Source organism: Monodelphis domestica, chromosome 2 (assembly GCF_027887165.1).
Source record: "Monodelphis domestica isolate mMonDom1 chromosome 2, mMonDom1.pri, whole genome shotgun sequence".
NCBI classification, from domain to species: Eukaryota; Metazoa; Chordata; class Mammalia; order Didelphimorphia; family Didelphidae; genus Monodelphis; species Monodelphis domestica.
In genome coordinates this window covers 276,356,193-276,376,522 of record NC_077228.1, presented here as the reverse complement: position 1 = coordinate 276,376,522, position 20,330 = coordinate 276,356,193, and the positions used below count along the sequence as shown (strand labels likewise).

General features: G+C 41.4%; 1 long non-coding RNA gene across 1 annotated transcript; it reads left to right on the top strand.

Moving 5' to 3' along the window:
* The first annotated feature begins 1,002 nt into the window (after positions 1-1,002).
* LOC130457004 (uncharacterized) lies at positions 1,003-13,972 on the top strand. Its single transcript, XR_008915941.1, has 2 exons — positions 1,003-1,089; positions 13,738-13,972. It is a non-coding gene; the product is annotated as an uncharacterized LOC130457004 (long non-coding RNA).
* Positions 13,973-20,330: the final 6,358 nt, after the last annotated feature.

Sequence of the window (20,330 nt, the reverse complement as noted above, 5' to 3'; positions counted from 1 at the left end):
GGTTAGATTCTTCACATATGGCAGCTGGTGACTTCAGGATCCCAACTGGTAGCCATACTGGGGAGACCAGAAGAGCAGAGAGTTTGGAAAAGTATAGAGGTATCTAATTTTGGAACCACAAAATACCACAGATGAAGGGACCTTTAATACATTACAATTTTCTTCATTTGGCGTATGTTTGACAAATATATTCTATATTTGACATGGGATCAAGTTATCTTCCTCTCTCTGTATTTTAATTTTTTATGCAAAAATAAAGAGGTGGAACTCAATGAGCAATCAGATCTTTTCCAGATTTGATATAATATGATGTAAGAAGATACATGTGTGCGCACACATGTGTGCATGCACACACACACAGTACCTGTGTGCCAGTATTAGTCAGTATATCCTTGCCTACTAGGTGGGAGCTCTCTCTCTTCTTTGGTGATGGAGAGGGATGTGTATGAAGGCGCTTGTAGATGACCTTCTGAACTAGGATGAGAACCTAGATGTGTGTGTCTGTGAGAACATATGTTCATGAACCTTTTAGCAACTTGCTGTTTGATTGACTCATTAAGGAAAATGTTAATTGTGGCAGAGTGGATTCATCATTGATGCTGGTCTTCCTCTAGGGAGAGCTGAGGAGTTGAAGAAAAGAAAGCTTGATCAATTAGTGTTCAAGGGCCCAGGGCTCCCTCACCTTCACCCTATTTACACATTTCTCTTTGGTCACCTCCTGATTTCTCCTCAGCCTCAGGATCCAGTAGGAAACAAAGATATATGGTACTCCATTGAATCTGAATCATCCTAACACCTGAACTCCAGGATCTCTCCCCTTCCAAAAAAGCACCCTAAAGATCACTGAAACTTTCCACCACCTTCCCTGTAGCTGGACTCTCCTCTCTATGAGTGTGTGTGTGTGTGTGTGTGTGTGTGTGTGTGTGCGCGCGCATGGTCTGTCCAAAATAGAACTTGAGCTCTTTGAAAGTTGCAACTGTTTTAGAATTCTATTTGCATTCCCAACCAACACTTGGCACAGTTCTTGAAGGTTTTGTGTAAGGGATAAGGACTGGACCTTTGATTTCATTGGTTAAAAGGAATTCTCAGGTAAGTAAACTCCCTCTGCCAATTCAAGTTGGCACCTTCTCTAGTTGCTTAGATTACTGAGAATTAAAGTGATGTATCCAGGGTCATATAGCCATTATTTATCTGAAGCATTGAACCCAGGTTTTCCTGATTTTGAGGTCAGCTCTCTATTTACTATGCCATTCTTCCTCTTATATACTTGGCATCCTGATGAATGCTTTTCTTCTTTCTATAATAATTAATAAATGCTTTTTTGTCTATTTCCCCCCAATTAACAAGCATTTGTTTTCTCCCCTTTCTGCTTCTACTCTCCAATTTTAAAAAGAAAAACAGAACTTTTGTAGCAAGTATAGAGTCAAAGCAAATTCTCACATTGGTCATGTCCAAAAATGTCTCATTCTTCTTCTTGAATCTGTCACCTCTTGTCAGGAAGTAAATGGCATAGATAATCTTCAGTCCTCAGGAATCATGGTAGATCATTTCATTGATCAGAGTTTTAAAATCTTCCAAAGTTGTTTGCCTTTACTAAATTGATATTGCAAAAATTGCTTCCCTGGTTCTGCTCACTTCCCTCTCCATCAGTTCACAAAGGTCGTTCTATTCCTTCTCAGTATTTCTTATTGCACAATTGTATTCTATTACAGTTAAACAGCACAATTTGTTCAATCATTTCCCTATTGATTAACACCATCTTGGTGTCTTGGTTTTCAGTTCTTTGTCACTATAAAAAGGAGTGCTTTGGATATTTTTGTGCATATGGGCCTTTTTCCTCTTTCTTTGATCTCTTTGGGGATATGAGCCCAGTAGAGTTATTGCTGGGTCAGAGAATATGCATAGTTTAGTGACATTTTGGGCCTCGTTCCAAATTGGTTTTCTGAATGGCTGAACCATTTTAGAGGTCTACCAAGAGTGTATTAATATACCCGTTTTCTAAGTTGTTTTTTTCCTCTTTTTGTCATCTTTGCCAATCTGATGTGTATGAAGTAGAACCACAGAGTTGCTTTAATTTGCATTTTTCTAATTATTTAGTGATTTGGAGCATTTAAAAAAATCTGACTGTTGATAACTTAGATTTCTTTCTTTGAAAATTTCCTGTTCATATTCTTTGATTATTAGTTGGGAAAAGACTTTTATTCTTAAAAATCTGAATCCATTCCTTATGTATCTTGGAAAAAGGCTTTTATCAGAGAAACTTGTATAGAGCTTTCTCAGTTACCTGTTCCCTTCTAATTTTAGTTGCATTGATTTTGTTTGTACACATGGTTTTCAATTTTATGTGACAAATGCTTTTTCATTCCAATCCTTGGAAAGGGGAAAAGAAAGAAAGAGATCTTGGCAGCTACTGGAGGCCTAGCTGGTCAAATTCCTGAGTCTTCCTTACAATATGGTTGCAATAAAGAACCACCACCACCACAAAAATAACAAATAGAAACTAAATGGTGTATAATTATAATGATTAAGTTTGACTTCAAAGAAAAGGTGAGAAATTTATCTCCCTCCTTCTTGGCAGAGGTGGAGACTATGGGAGTGGAACATTGCATTTACTGTCAGAATATTGATGTGTTGATTGGTTTTATAGAACTGTTTTTTTTGTTTTCTTTTTAATATTCTCTTGTATAAGCAATGGTTCACCAGGTAGGTATAGAGTCAAAAATGAAAGTTATAGAAAAATGAAAACAATATATTTTTTCAAAACTTTGAGTCATATTCCCATGCTCTACATTTTGTCCCCAACCTTGAAGTCAGGATGTTTTAGAATGATTAGCTTTGGAACTGGAAAGACTTTTGTGATTATCTGACCCAACTCTTTCATTTTACAAATGAGGAAGACTCATCTTCCTGAGTTCAAATCTGGCCTCAGACACTTAATAGCTATGTGACTCTGTGTAAATACCTCCCCCGCCCTCCTGTTTGCCTCAATTTCTTCATCTGTCAAAAAGATCTGGAGGAGGAAAGACTACAGAATTTCTTCTGAGAAAACCTCAAATGGGGTCACAAAGAGACAGACATGACTGAAAAATGATTGAGCAACAACCAGGGTCACACAGCTAGGAAGTGTCTGAGGCCAGATTTGAAATCAGGAAGTTGAGTCTTCCTGACACCAGGCTTACTCTATCCACTGTGCAACCCAGCTGCCCATGTCAACTGCACTCCCTAATTATATGAATTGCTCCATCAACAACTCTAGCCCTTGTTACCCCATGAAAGAAACAGCTGCCCATAAGTCATTTTTCAGAGTTATAATTGTTTTAAATTTAAAATCCCTTACTTTGTCTTAGAATCAATACTAAGTATTGGAAGAAGAGCAGTAAGGGTTAGGCAACTGGGGTTAAGTGAGTTGCCCAGGATCACACAACTGGAAAATATCTAAGACCATTTTTTTGAACCCAGGACTTCCCATCTCTCTCTGCTGCTGAGCCACTTAGCTATCCTAGTTATGAACTCTTTAAAAAAATTCTTACCTTTCATCTTAGAATCAATACTGTGAATTGGTTCCAAGGCAGGAGAGTGGTAAGGATTAGGCAATGGGGATTAAGTGACTTGCCCAGGGTCACACAGCTAGGAAGTGTCTTAAACCAGATTTCACTCCAGGACCTCTTATCTCCAGTTCTGGCTTTCTATCCATTGAACTACCTAAGCTGCCCCAGTTATAAACTCTTAAGGAAACCTATTTATAATATGTTAAATATTACTGAAAAAAAAACCATTCATCTAGATCTTTCTATTTGACATGAAAAGTAGTTTCGAGATTATCTTGATGCCTAGGTTTGTATGTAGGACCGACCTGCAAGACATTTTTATTGCTGCTTCTTTTTCCCCTTTTAACATGTTTATGAGAAGAAAATTCCAACCCTTTATGTATTATCTGGAAAGTTGTTTGTTCCAGTTGACTATTCCTTAATTTATTTGTCATCAAAAGAGCATTTTGCCAAAAAAAAAGAGAGAAGTGATAAGTGTGCAAAATGGTTACAATTCTTTGTGAAATTGTAGTTTACCATCATAAATGTGGCCTTTATTTTCAGGTTACATACAATTTATTCTTTTAAAGCTTGTAGAGATGAATTTGCAATTGAAAATCATTTTTCTGGCAGGCATAGTGTCACCTGCCTCTAAACCCAGCTGCTGGGGGTGCCTGAGGCTGGTGGATTGCTCCAGTTCAGGAGTTCTGGGCTCTAACAGGGCCAAAAGCCAATTAAGAGTCCAAGTTAAGTCTAACACATGTTAAGTATAGGGAGTCCCTGGGATGTGGGGGTAGGGGTAACCTGGTCCAGGCAGAAAAATAAAGCAGGTTAAAGTTTCCGCTCTGCTCAGTCCTGGGATCTGCCCATCAGTGGCTGGTACATTTCCTGCCTGGGGGAGATAGGGAGACCCAGTCTCCAATACAAAATCAAAACAAAAACAAAATTAAATTTATTTTCCTGATTGGCAAAAATAACCCTGGGCAAGTCATGGCTCTCAGAGCTCTAGGTCAGAGCAACACTCCCCAGTGATGAAGAACCAGATTAAAATGTAATTATAACACAATAAATTAAAATAGAGCATTGTTGTTGTTCTGTTGTATCTGACTCTTCATGGCCCCATTCGGGGTTTCCTTGGCAGAGGTACTGGAGTGCTTTCCCTTTTCTTTCTCTAGCTTATTTTACAGATGAGGAAACTAAGGCAAAAGGGGAAAGCGACTTACTCAGAATCACACAGCTAGGAACTGTCTGAGGCCACATTTGAACTCAGAAAGATCAGTCTTCCTGACTGTAGGTCTGGCAGCACCTAGTTGTCTCAACAATAGAACAATTTAATGTAGATCATTTTAATTTGTGCTTTTCTAAGTCATTAGGATCCTTATATACCATTGAGTGACCTGTTTCTTTGAGTTTGACTCAATTACTCAACTCTCTAAGACTATAAGTTTCAGAGAAGATGTTGCCTTCATCGCATGGTGGAGAGTTTGAATTCCCATACCAATAAAATTATAGGTCCATTCTCTATCCTAGATCAATAAATGCTTCTTGATTGACCAACTGATGAATTATCTATGCCTCTTGTATAGCTTCTAGCTACCATCAGCATCTCCAGGAGGAGACTTTCTTTTGGACACAAGAATTGATGAAGACCACCTAAAGAAGGAATGGAGGTGGGTGGTGGGAGCTAGGTGACTCAGTGGATTGAGAGTAAAGCCTAGAGATGGGAGATCCTGGGCTCAAATCTGACCTCACACACTTCTTAGCTTTGTGACCCTGGGTAAATCACATAATCCCCATTGCCTAGCCCTTAGTGTTCTTCTGCCTTGGAAGAAGGAGAAGGAGGAGAAAAAGGAGAAGGAGAAGAAGCAGCAGTAAGGAGGAGGAGGAGGAGAAAGAGAAGAAGGAGGAGGAGAAGGAGAAGAAGGAGGAGAAGGAGGAGGAGAAGAAGGAGGAGAAGGAAAAGAAAGAGGAGAAGGAGGAGGAAGAGGAGGAGGAGGAGAAGATCATGGAGAGTTTCACAGGATGGCAGAATCTTAGAGGGGACCTCAAAAGATATCTAAACCAACTCATCCTCGATTAAGACTCAGGCATTTTCAAAGTCATTTGGGCTTGGAGTGTGACACTTACCTTCCTGTCAAATCAAGTAGGAAGTTACAAACAAAAAATTCAGTCATTCCTAAAGTAGCTGATTCTTCCTTTCTTAGAGATGGGAGGTCTTGGGTTCAAATGTGACCTCACACATGTCTTAGTTTTGTGTCCTGGACAAGTCACTTGACTCCCACAAAACCCAACAAAAAACAAAAAGTTTTATTGTCCTATTTTATGTTTCCTTTGTATTTGCATATAATTCTCCGTTTGTGGGAGCTCTCCTAACAAAGTCAAACAGTTTAGTAAAACTAATAATAGGGACCTCACTTTTTTCCTTCTGACACCTAAAATGTGCCAGGTGATCTACAAGTCTTATCTTATTTGATTGGAATCAACTCAGAGGTTATCCTGGAAAATAGGTACTATTTAAAAAAACAACAACAACCTTACCTTCTGTCTTAAAATAAAATCTAATCGACAGAAGTATAATCAATACTTGAAATTGGTTCCAAGGGAGGGAGAGGAAGGGGAGAAGAGGAATGTGAAGGTTGGCAAGTACTAAATCTCAAAAAGGGACACAAGAGTGGTGAGAACAGCTTAGAGACTCAGCTTCCTCTACCTTGTTAGTTGGGCTCGCCTCATTAGCTGCAAGCCCTCAGCCCCCACTCAAGTACTCCCAGCTCTTTGCTTCCCTTTCATTAAGGAAAAAGCACTTTAAATTAGGCATTGCATTTAATAAACTCCAAGGATGTGAAACAAACATCTTCTTGGTCTCAGGACGGGAGTAGGAGGAAAGGAGAGCTGGGGTGAAGGACTGTGAGTCTGTTGATTCAATCACTCTCAGACACATCTTCTAGCTCAGCTAATACTTTCTCTGATATTCCAGGCATCAATGATATGTGCCTTATTGGGGCCAAGTAAGAGGAAGTAACTAGGGAAATTTTGTTCTTTGAGCCCTAAGACTCCATCCCAACACACACACAATTTTGGAATTCATACAGACCTACTCCAACAATAAGAGTTCATGTCATGATCTTTGCCCCCCCAAACCCTTACCTTCTGCCTTAGAATAAACTCTAAGGGAAGAACTCTGTAAGGGCTGGGCATTTGGAATTAGGTGACTTGCCCAGAGACAGCTAGGAAGTGTCTTCGGTCACATTTGAACCCAAGACCTCCTGTCTCCAAGCCTGGCTCTAGCTAGTGAACCACTTAGCTGTCTCCATGTCATGATCTTAACAAAACAGCTTCTTAATAGCCCCTCCAGAACTCATTGAGCCTATTTCCTTACATCTGACCCAAAACATCCTTGGTGGAGGGAGAGGAAGCTTGGAATTCCTCCCATTCTTAAAATTCTTCTGGGAATAATTGGGGAAGACTTTTATCATCTCTCTTACTTCCCCCAACCAAAGTACTCTTGCCTCATTCTTCCACAGGTTATCCTTTAGGTCTAATTTGGTCCCTCTTGCTACAGTTTGGTTTCCCCCTCATAGGTTTGGAAGAAGGGTGAAAAACCAGTCTTAATCCAGCAACTACTTTGTGCTAAACACTGAACAAATTTTATCACAACTCTAAGAGATAGGTGTTATTATCCTCATTTTACAGTTGAGGAAGGGTAAGCTACCTGCACAGAGCTAAGTTTCTGAGGCTGTATTTGAATTCAGGTCTCAGGTACTCCTGACTCCAGATTCAACCAGTCAATGATCCAACAAATATTAAGTGACTGTATCATGCCAGGACTTGTGCTAGGCACCGGGGATACAAGTGCAAAAATGAAACAGTCCTGGCCCCCGGCAAAGAGAGTGAACATTCCTCTATTATCCACGCAGAAGTCAAACTCCATGCCATCTGATTGCAAGGGTGGGGAGTCCAAGAGGGGATCCATAAGGACTTTTCCTCCAATTAGCACTTTGGCTAGCACGGTGGGATGCCCCATAGTAGGGGTTTCCCAGCTTCCAGACTAAAATAGACTTCACGGCTTAAGGTGCCTTTAGATTTGTCTTGAGGCACAGGCTCTTCTCTGCCAGCTCCTTCAATATTGAGAAACCTTTGTAGAAGAGATGGCACTCTGGAGGGCTGGAAAGATTCTTGTCCTTTAGCTTCCTGTCTCCTTCTTGTATTGTGGAGTCCGTAGATTCTTAACATGACAGCCCTCTTAGTAGAGGTGGGAGAGATTACAACAGCACTGATATGCAGGCTCTGGAGGTGCCATTCCCATCAATGAAAAGTGACCTTTTCCAGGTACATTCTACCTGAGGAGAAAACATGTATACATATATGTGTGTGCATGTATAAAATTTTATTCATATATAACATGTACAATTAAAGGTAAATGACTAAATATTAATATAAAAGATAATAACTAATAAAATATAAAACAAATTAATATAATTTAATTAAATTAAACTAGAATATATCTGTGTGTAGATAGCTAGATGATAGTGCTACATACAAAAGAGATAGACTGGTAAGGGGGAGATTGGGAAAGGGTTCATGTAGGAGTTAGTGCTTGGCTTTAGTCTTTTTTTTTTCTTCCAAACCCTTACTTGCTAGCTTAGTAACAATTCTTTTTTTTTAAACCCTTACCTTCCATCTTGGAGCCAGTACATAGTATTGGCAATACATACTATGTATTGGCTCCAAGACAGAAGAGTGGTAAGGGCTATGGGGGTTAAATGACTTGCCCAGGGTCACACAGCTAGGAAGTGTCTGAGGCCAGATTTGAACCTAGGACCTCCTGTCTCTAGGTCTGGTTCTCAATCCACTGAGCTACTCAGCTTCCCCCTTTGTAACACTTCTAAGACAGAAGTGCTAGGCAAACAGGGTTAAGTGACTTGCCCAAAGATGTGACTTGACCTCATAATCCTATGGCAAGAACACAACTAAAAAGCATATGAGTCTGGTTTTGAATCCAGGTCCTCCTGACTCCAGATCTGGTGCACTATTCACCCAGCCACCCAGCTGCCCTTTTGACTTTAGTCTTGGAGGAAAGTAGTATTGGAAAAGATGGAAGAAGGTCCGAGGAATTGGAATTAGCTGCAGGCCCTCAGCTCCTACTCAAGTACTTCCAGCTCTTGCTTCTTTCTCATTAAGGAAAAGCACTTTAAATTAGACATTGCATTTAATAAACTCCAAGGAAGAGATTCAAAGGGGTCTATCAAACAATGTGGACCCTCCCTCCCCTTAGTGCTCACTCACCAAGGGGATTCTCCGTGTACTTTATCACAAGAGGGACAGCTCTTTCCCCCTGCCCCTAGGCAAGTGAGCCTCAGTTTCCTCATGTGTTAAAATAAGGATATATTCTTGCACTGGCTCCTTCAAAGAGGAAAATATATGTAAAATAATGCAAGCTACTCCTCCCTAAAGAACAAGAGAAACAAATCGCTAGTTAGATAGCCAAACAGATGGGGAGGCTCAAGGCAGGCGGGCAACAGGCTGACCCAACCCAGGTCCAGAGTCACAGCAGACTCGACCTCCTAATCCGGCGGCCGGACGATAGTCGGGAGGCAGGGAGAGGGGTCTCTGGCCGCGCCTAGTCAGACAAGAGGAGCACCGCGTTGGGCGGCCAAGGGAGAGGAGGCGAGATATTTGGCAATGAATCTCCGAAGAGGGGCGGGAGACCGGGCTGCCAGGGGGCGGGCAAGGGCCAGTGCACAGGCTGCCCCTCTCCTGCTCAGGGCGTCAGATGTGGGAACGGAACCGTTCCTACCCGTGCATTGAGCAGCGGCGTGTGCGTGGCACGCCGGGGAGGGGCTGGACCAGCTCCACGACTGGCTCCACGCCGGGTCAGCAACTGGGAGGGAAGGAGGTGGTTTGACTGGCTACAGCACCACCCGGGCGAAGAGATCTCTGGGAGAGGTGCCTCCCAGTCTCCAGCACCTTCTCCCCCCACTCCCTGGGAGGCTAGGAATGAGGCCAGAAAGATTGCAAGGACAGGACAGGGACAAAGAAAAAGAAACGGGACGAAAGACTGAAGAGAAAACGAGTAGACGGAGACAAGAAAAGAGCCAGGAGGGCAGGCGGACGGATTGGCAGACAGACAGACAGGTACCCAGAAACAAGGGAGACAGGTTTAGGGAGAGAAAAGAGTCAAAGACATGATGGGCACCAGAAAGAGGAAAAGATTCAGGGAAAGAAGACCGGAGAAAGAGACCTGGAGACAGAGACAGAGACAGAAACAGAAACAGAGCCAGCCAGAAAGACCCAAAATAAAAGGAAAGACACAAAGAGACATAGACAGTAAAACAAAGGGGGAAAGGACAGCTACAAAGGCAGAAAGAGACAAAAAGAGGAAAAGAGATGGAGAATGCGACAGAGGAAGAGCTATATTGGGAAATGAAGCTGATGTAAAAACAAACGATCTCACCCGAAATTTAAATTTTCTAAGAGAATCTGAAAGAAAAGAAACTGGCAAGGGAGGAAGGGGGAGGGGGGCACAGTCAGGGAGATACAGTGAGATGGACACAAATGGAAGAATCAGGCAGAATCAAAGCCTTTTGTGCCTAGTCTCCTGGAGAGCCTCAGAATGGGAGAAAGAGTCAGAAAGAGAAAGAGAAGAAAGCAGCTAAGTAGTGCAGTGGATGCCCAGGACCAGTCTGAATCCCACCTCAGACATTTACTAGTTGTATAACTCTGGGCAAGTCACTTAATATCTCCCAGCTTCATTTCCCCCATCTGTAAAATGGGTATAATAATCACACTTAACTGCTGAAGGTTGTTGTGAAGCTCAAATGACAGCCTGTGTAAAACATAATGTAAATTACTATTATTATTACTATTCTAAAAGGAGACAGAAACAACAACAAAAAAATGAAGGTGACAGACATTATATCATATGAGTCTAAGAATCAAGTAGGATTGCTGTATTGGTTAGGAGCAGGGGGAGGTTGTATTGGTAGGAATCCGGGGGAGGTGTTATCATGTCTAAGGTAGAAGAGATATTGAGGGACACAAAGGAATTGGACAATGAATGAGGGAAAATAGGGGTAGTGACCAAGAACCTTACTCATGAGCTTCAGAGATGTTGAACATACCCCAGTCCTTGCTTTATAGCAGATTCCTTTATTTTATTTTTAACTTACCAATTATATGTATTAACAATTTTCTACCCAAATTTTCCCAAGTTGTATGACTGAACTTATTTCCCTCCTTCCCTTCCCTTTTTCCTCTGGGTGCTGGCAAACAATTTGATTTGGCTATACATGTATTATCAAGCAAAATGTATTTCTATATTGTTCATTTTTGTGAGTAATCTTATAAAACCAGAACCCCAAAACATAAATCCAAATAAACAACTGGAAAATCACATGCTTTCATCTGCCTTCTGGTTCTCACAGTTCTTTGTCTGGAGGTGGATAGCATTCTTTGTCTTAAGCTCCTCAGAACTGTCCTGGATCTTTGTACTGCTGAGAGTAGCTAAATCTATCACAGTTGATCATTCCACAATATTGCTGTTACTGTGTACAATGTTTTCCTGGTTCCCTTTAAAAGAGGGAAGGCCTCCAGAGAGAATCCCAGGGATCATTTGGATCATTTCCAAACTTTTGTACCACATGACAAGTGGTGAGCCTAGGTTGGGGAGGAAAAAAAAATCAGGAATTCCTTTTCATCCTCCCCCATAGCCCAATTCTCCCTCTCAGCTGTCCATATGGGCCATAGAGGTTGGTTGGAAAGGATGGTAGGAGAGAAGGGGAGGGGGCACAGAAGTGAGACACTAAGCAACCAGGAGGATTAGTATAAACAGCAAGCAAAAAAGGAAGCTGGTCCTTACCTTTGAGGAATTTACATTCTAATTCTTACAACACACAGAATGAAGTTTAAAAGGGGAGAGAGAAAGAGACACAGAGAGACAGACAGGCAGAGAGAGAGACAGAGAGACAGAGAAAGACAGAGACAGAGAGACAGAGACAGAGAGAGACAGGGACAGAGAGAGAGACAGAGAGACAGAGAGAGACAGAGACAGAGAGCGACAGGGACAGAGAGAGAGACAGAGAGACAGAGACAGAGACAGAGACAGAGACAGAGACAGAGACAGACAGAGTTTAGAAACCAGATCAAGGTCAGGAAGGGAATAAAAGCTAGGCTGGGCTCATCCACAAAATAATAGTGATAATAGTGAACTAGATAAGACTTGCACCAGGGGTAAGGCAGTAGCACCCACTCATCCTGCCCCGGCCCCCCATCCTCCACGGCCATTATGAGGTCTTCCTTTCCTGACTGGACTGGGATTACTTCTGTCCCCTATTTCAAGATGGAATTTGTTCCCCTGGAGTAATTTGAGGGAGAATAAGCAACCCTGGATGTTCAAACTCTGTGGCCTGGTCTGGAGCCAAGAGATGGTTGCCTTTGCTTTGGTGAGAAAGTTTTGCTCCTCTCATCCTTCCTCTTCCTTGAACTTCCACCCCCAACAAATTAGCCTGAGCTCAAAGGAGCTGAGAGTTTCCTCTTTCACACAAATCCAATCATCCATACCACCATCTCCCCAGGGCTCAGTGCAGGATTTTGACAGTGGGAGGCTTCCCCACAGCTGAGATACTCCCTAGCTCAGCTTGCATTCCAGCCCAACACAGCAAGCCTTCAACACATAGAACACAATGTCAGAGCTGGAAGGGATCCTCTTTTTTTTTTTTTTACAGATGGGGAGCTTCTCTGTGATTCTGTCTTGCACTGTCTTACACTTTCTGTCTCGGTTTATCTTCATGTCTCTTTCGCTCTTTCATTTCTCTCTGTTCCCTCTCTCTGTCTTCTCTTCCTCTCTTTGTGTGTCTATATACAAATCCTTTAGACTTTCTGGCTTTGACCTTCTTTGCCTCAGGCTTCACAACCTTTTCCTCCAACTGTATGGGGTAAGAGTACAATGACAATTCATCTTGATGCTGTATTTTAAGGTCTACAAAGCACCTGCCTCATGATGGTCTCTTCAGGTATTATTATCTCTTTTTTAAAGATGAGGAAAAAGGCTCAGTAGGACGAAAGGCAGCTGTTGGCCTCAGTTTTCCTATCTGTAAAGTGAGTCAGAGAAGGAAATAACAAACCACCCCAGTATCTTTGCCAAGAAAACTCCAAATGGGGTCACAAAAAAGCTGACACAACTGAAACAACTGACTGGCAACAATATGAAGGGATTTTCTACACTCACCCAGTAAGTGCTGGGATATGACTGTGGTTGGGTCTCCTGAGACTATATCTAGTAGTTTCTTCACAAATGCCTATAACATCTGAGGAATGCTTTATTCTTTATTTAGGTGAAAACAGTGGGCTGTGTGAGGAAGTGTCAGATTCTAGTTTCAAATCCAAATCTCCCACCTGGCTCCCATATTTCTTGTTCCTGGTTCCCATACTTCTAAGTCATGCTTTTATATCCTTGAACATGCCCCATCATCTGGATACTTCTCCATCTGGAACTTTTGATGTTCAGTCGTTTTCCAGTCAGGGATAACCCTTTGTTATCCCTTTTGGGGTTTTCTTGGCAGAGAAATTGAACCATTTCCTTCTCCAGTTTGTTTTGCAGATATGAGGAAACTGAGGCAAATAAGGTTAAGTGATTTGCCTAGGGTCATACAGGTAGGAAGTAACTCAGGAAGATGAGTAGCTGTCCATCAAGGGCATCCTTTTGTAAAAGTCTTCCCCTTTCTATTGGTGAATTCCTCCCAGAGTATCCATTTTGTGGATGAGCCCAGTCTAGCCTTTATTTTCCTCCTGGAGCAGATCTAGTTTCTAAACTCTAAACACACACACACAAACACACACACACACACACATACACACACATACCTTTTAAACTTCTATGTGTAGTAGGATTAGAATGTAAATTCTTTGAGAGTAGGACCATCTTCCCTTTTTTGCTTGCATTTTTTAGAAAAGAATGTTTTAATTTTGTTTTTATTCTTTTTTTTCCAGTTTAAACATTTATGTAAAATTTACTGAATGGCGATGCTGTAATGTGGTTTGTGTTTTACTGGATTTGCTGATCAAGGATTCTTTAGACCACATACTGGTACTGGTCTGCTTTCCCTAGTTTGATGTAGGAAATGGGCTAAGCCAAGCTAGAGAGGATGGATGGCCAAATATTGCTTTCATGTTCATCCATTTTGGGTTTAGCCCATCTTCTCTTTTCCTTTTTCAGTTGTTCTGTTCTCGTTTCATCAGAGCAGATGGAATATAACTGGGTCCCAAACATTCCTGATGTGACGATGAAAGGAAGGAGGGTTTCAGAACACAGCAAGATGAGAAGAATCACAGTGGTAGGTAGGGCAAATGAGCTGCATTTTGTCCAGGCTTCTTCAAAGCAATACAAGAAATGAAATCCCACCAGGATGAGAGCATGCAGGACAATAAATGAGTGCTATATACATTGTAAACAGTATGAAGTACTTCTGGTTATTCTCTCCCACACAGTTATTACATATAAAACAATTATATTACATATAAAGCCTTTTTTTTTTAGTTAAGTCATTCAGCTGTATCTGACTCTTCATGATCCCATGGACCATAGCTCTCCAGGCTCTTCTCTCTTCCACCATCTCCCAAAGCCTGCCCAAGCTCACAATCATTGTTTCCATGACACCACTTATCCATCTCCTTTCTCTTTTTCCAATGAGTCCTCTATTCTCATCATGTGGCCAAAGCATTTAAGCTTTAGCTTCAAACAATTTTTAACATTCTTTTTTTATAATTTTTGAGTTCCAAATTTTCTCTCTCTCCCTCTTTCCTCCCTCCTTGAGAAGATTATACATGTGGAATCATGCAAAACAGTTTTCTATGATCCATTTTTTGAGTGTATTTGTATTACCAGTGCTTAGCGTAGAGCCTGACACACAGAAATCACTTAATAAATGTTCGTTTCCTTCCTCCATCCTTCTTTCCTGACTACTGTTATTCTTTCTATTACTTTGAATTTAGGGAAATGAAGGGGACAGCAGGGACATAGACCCCCAACCACACCGACAGCATGAGCATGGTTCCATGCCTTCCTATTCAAATCACTGAAAAGAAGGGAGGGACGTACATTCTTCTCATCTTTTATCCAACACCCACTACGGTCATTATACTAATTGTGATTGTGTGCAAGTCACTTTAGCCCTCTGTGACTCAGCTTCCCTATCTGTAAAAACCATCTCTAAGGATCAGTGGATTTCTACATTATTTTCCAGCTCTCAGTTGATGTCCCTATAACTCTGAGCAGTTTTATCTGGGAGCAGGTTTAGCCTTAAATGTGGTGAAGTCAATTAATCATTCAACAGCTGTTTCTTGATGGCCTCGGGGCCAAGGAAGGCAATAATAATGATGGTGATGGTGATGATGGCAATGATGATGATGGTGATGATAGGGACTAGACCTATGCCATAATTTTAAACGTTTGCAAAATGATTTACATACATTAGCTTATTTAAGCCTTGTAACAATCCCACAAGACCGGAAATACAACTATTGTCCCCATTTTACAGGTAAGAAAACTGAGGCATGTTGCAATTAAATGAACTGCTTGTAGTCACAGAACTAGTGAATTTCAGGTCCTTCTTGATGCCAAATCTAGCACTCCCATGCCAACTGCCTTTATATAGAAAGGAAAATTCACTGTACACCCTCTAAGAGCTTTTAGTCCGTTCTGATATTGGTGTGATTTTCCTGATCTGTAAACTCCAGTGGCTCCCCAGGACCTCCAGGATCAAATTGAAACTTTGTTTAGCATTTAAAATCCTTTACAACTTGGCCCCTTCCCACATTTCCATTCCATTTCCTTTTACAAGCTTTCAAATGTTTACTATAAGCAACACTGACTTTCTTTCTCAAATTTAACACCCCATTTCCCCAACTCGATGCCTTTGCCCTAGCTCCTTCCTACTCTCCATTGCCTAGATTTTTTCAAAACTCAAGTCAGATCCCACATTCTGCAGGAGACCTTTCTCATTTCCCCCAAGTTAGCTTGCTTCTCTGAGATGACCTTCCATTTACTTACATGGCACATGTATTGAATGCATGTATTATTTGCATGTTGTCTCCCTCATTACATGGCAAGCTCCTGGAGGGCAGGAACTTATCACAGTTCCTGTCACACAAGTTCTTAATGGAGGTTTATTGAGTTATTGATAAGGCCAGTGACCAATAATAGAGAATGGGAAGTTGGGAAGACTCCATCTTTCTGAGTTCAAATCTGGCTTCAGACACTTACTTACTAGCTGTGTGATCCTGGGCAAGTCATTTAACCTTGTTTGCCTCAGTCTTCTCATCTGTAAAATGAGCTGAAAAATTAAATGGCCAACCACTCCAGTATCTTTGCCAAGATAACCCCAAATGGGTCACAAAGAGTCAAACAGGACTGAAAAACACTTGGGAGGTTTGAACATCCCAGCAGATCTGTCCTTAACTTTTTTCCAGGCATATTCCAAACACCTGCCTTTTCCATCTAATTGCTTTCTGGTCAGGTGGTGGGGGAAGCTGGGTAGCTCAGTGGATTGAGAGCCAGGCCTAGAGATGGGAGGTCCTGGGTTCAAATCTGACCTAAGATACTTCTCAGCTGTGTGACCCTGGGCAGGTCCCTTAACCTCCATTATCTAGCCCCTACCACTCTTCTGCCTTGGAACCAATACACAGTATTGATTCCAAGATGGAAGGTAAGGGTTTAAAAAAAAGGTTAAGGTGGGATAATGGTGGCAATGGAAAATAATATTTAAGAAAAAAAAACCAAGAATATTTAACAACGCACATTTATATAGTTCTTTTAAGTTTTGCAAAGTGCTTTCAGTGAATGGTTTTATTTGATTCTTACAAAAACATCCTATAAAGTGATATTATTATAATTCCCTTTTTGTTTTATTTTAAATTTTAAAAAATTTAATTTAATTTTTATTGTCATTCAAAACACTTCCATATTGGTCATTGTTATAAGAGCAAATTCATTCATAACCAAAACTGCCAAATAAAACCATAAATACACTGACATGAAAGATGACTCCAACAGTTCTTTCTCTGGAGGTGGACAGCATTCCCTGTCATAAGTTTTTCAGGATTATCCCAGATCAGTGCATTTCTAAGAGTAGACAACAGTCATTGCCCAACATTGCTGTTATTATGTACAATGTTCTTGGGTTCTGTTTATTTTGCTCTGCATCAGTTCATGCAGATCTTTCCAGCTCTTTCTGAAGTCCTCCTGCTCTTCATTCCTTATGGACCACATCTTGTTCAGTCATTCCCCAATGGAAATTTCCAAATCCTTGCCACCACAAAAAGAGCTGTTATAAATATTTTTGTACAAATAGGTCCTTTTCCTTTTTTATTAACTTTTTGGGACACTGAACCAAATCTGGTATTATTACCAGATCAAAGTGTAACACAGTTTTATCGCCTTTTGGTCATAGTTCCAAATTGCGCCCCAGAATGGTTGGATCAGTTCACAACTTCACCAACAATGCATTAGTGCTCCAATTGCCACATCCCCTATAACATTTATTACTTTACTGCCATATTGGCCAATCTGATGGGTGTGAGATGGTACCTCAGTTTTAATTTGCATTTCTCTAATCAGGGTGTATAATCCCCATTTTGGAGATGAGGACATTGAGGCAAAAGTGAGTTTCCCTGGGTCAAATAACTAGTCTGACTCAGGACTCTAATCCAAGTCTTTCTGATTCCAACCCCAGCTCTCTGTCTCTGATGTTACCTAGATCCCTCCTTCCCTTTCTGGACCTCCAGAGATATAGAATCAGGGGAATCATAGAACTTGAGTAAGAAGGGAGGAGTTTAGTCTATCAAATATTCTCCCTCTCATGTTACAGATGAAGAAATGAGGCAAAGAGAGATTAAGTAACCTGCCCAGAATCACCTAGCTAGTGAGTATCTGAATCAGGATTTGAATTCAGGTCTCCCCAACTTCAAATGCTGAGCCCTATCCATTATGCCACACTGTTGAGAAACTTCAGGTGCTCTGCAGGCTACCACAGGAAGGGGGGAGGAGGCTCTCTATCTCTCTTCTAATATTCATTTTCCTCAACTATAAAATTAGGGGAGTGAATTCAATGGCCTCTTTGGTTCCTTCTAGCATGAGATCCCAAATCCTCTGTATCCATGATTCTGTGATCATAACATAGGTGCTAGATCTGGAGTCAGTAAGACACAAGTTCAAATCCAGCCTCAGACACTTCCAAGCTATGGGACCCTGGGCAAGTCCCTTAACCCTGTTAGCCTCAGTTTCCTCAACTATAAAATGGGGATAATAATAGTCCCTACTTCCCAAGGTTATTGTCAGGCTCAAACAAGATAATATTTGTGAAGCATTTAGCACGATGCCTGGCACATAGTTGGTGTTTAATAAAGGTGTGTTTCCTTCCTTTCTGGCCATGACCTTTCTCCCTGATGTGTTGGGATACCTGGGTCCTTGGTTTCCTTCACACTAGGGGAGCTCTCATCCCTCTCTATGGGATATGGCTTTTTATAGAGATGGGAAATCAATTCAACTTCCCTTCTTGCCTCAGGCATCACAGGTGGGAGAACTAGCCAGGCGTCAATATGTGTCTTGTCCCTGTCTCTGACTTCATAAGCTAAAGAACAGATTCTATTAGGTAAATGCAGTAGCTAGTAGCAATGACAAATGAATGCGGCTTGCAGGACTTTTACTCAAGGCACAGAGGTCTAGGGAGTGAGTGTGGGAAAGGAGAGCATGTAGGGGGCCTTACTATGTTACAACCTTCTGTCACCAGACAACTTGGGACCATGTCAAGCATCTGATCCAGTCATCACTCTAATTCTGGAATCTCCTCCACATTATCTCAGCCAGGCTTTGCTTCCTCTGCTTGCATTACTTCCAGTTATGGGATACTCACTACCTCATTTTTTTGGACAGTTGTGATCCCATCCGTTCCTCTGAAACACCGTAGCACAGAGTCCAGCAACAAGAAGTTTTCATGGTCTAAGCAGGGCAGAGACACTGTTCTGATTCACTCAGATCGTTATGGATAACCATCAGATTTTCTAAATCACCTGCCACTTTGAGGCATCCACTTGGACTCTGTCCCTTTTATTTAAGGGTCATAGTAGCATAGATTTAGAGCTGGAAGGGGCTTTTGAATAGAAAAATCAGAGGCACAGAGAGATTAAATCTTTGCTAAAACAGTAAATGCCAAAGGCAGGATTTGAACCTAAGTCCTCTGACTCCAGCTCAAATCATCTTTCCATTGTCTCATACTCTCCAGGTACAAAACAAACACAGGTCATGGATGACTACAGTGTTTTTCATATCTCGTTATCAAACGAAGTAGAAGGAGCCCAGGGTCTGAGTCTTTGGTTTCATGATCATGCCATTATGACACTGATTATGGAGTCTGCCCTTCCTCCTAGTTAATGGAGACCCTCGACATTATGGATTCTGACTCTCTTCCTTTATAATCTGATCCCACTCTTGGTTTCATGTTCTCTACCCTCTTCTCAACCCACCTTTCTTAAATAAAACATAGATTTAGAGTTGGTCTGCAATGGCAAGATATAATCTCCTTATTTTTCAAAGAAGAAAACAGACCTAGAGGGAGAAAATGACTTGCTCAGAGTCACTTTTGCATAGTGAAGATTTGATCACAGGTCCTCAGTTGCCAAATCCAGCCTAATTTCTTCCTCCCCCTCCATCCCTTCCTCCTCTTTCTTTCTTTCTTTCTTTCTTTCTTTCTTTCTTTCTTTCTTTCTTTCTTTCTTTCTTTCTTTCTTTCTTTCTTTCTTTCTTTCTTTCTTTCTTTCTTTCTTTCTTTCTTTCTTTCTTTCTTTCTTTCTTTCTTTCTTTCTTTCTTTCTTCCTTCCTTTCTTTCTTCCTTCCTTCCTTCCTTTCTTTCTTTCTTCCTTTCTTCCTTTCTTTCTTCCTTCCTTCCTTCCTTCCTTCCTTCCTTCCTTCCTTCCTTCCTTCCTTCCTTCCTTCCTTCCTTTCTTTCTTTCTTTCTTTCTTTCTTTCTTTCTTTCTTTCTTTCTTTCTTTCTTTCTTTCTTTCTTTCTTTCTTTCTTTCTTTCTTTCTTTCTTTCTTTCTTTCTTTCTTTCTTTCTTTCTTTCTTTCTTTCTTTCTTTCTTTCTTTCTTTCTTTCTTTCTTTCTTTCTTTCTTTCTTTCTTCCTTTCTTCCTTTCTTCCTTTCCTCCTTTCTTTCTTCCTTTTCTTTCTCCCTTAGCTTCCATCAATATTGATTCTAAGGCAGAAGAGTAGTAAAGGTTGGGCAATGATGGTTACGTGACTTTCCCAGAGTCACACAGTTAGGAAGTGTCTGAGGCCAGATATGAACCCAGGGCCTCCCATCTCCTGGCACTCTATGCACTGATCCATCTAGATGCCGCCCCCTAGCCTTCTTTTTACTCCCCCATGCTGTCTTTTCCTGGGTAGCTCACACTTGGTGGGGTGGTGATCATTTGTCCAGACTCAGGGGTAGCATTGTGACTCCATCTCCCAGCTGCAAGCAGGACGCTGTCTTGGAAGAACAATTCTCCAAGTGTTTATCTTGGATGTTCCACATGCAGATGCTGATGCCAGGCTGTTAGAAGTAGCGGGTGTCGGGGACATACAAAGTATTGATATGACATAGTTCCTGTAGTCATGGAGATTACAGCCTACTAATAGATCCACAGTTAAGAGACTCATTCCATTTAATCTAACATTTGTCGAACGCATGTTGGGATTTCCCGATGCCTTCTCAACCCCAGGAATACGATCGCCAAACCGGGAGACCCTGCTGGCAGGGGCTGCGTCCTGAGGC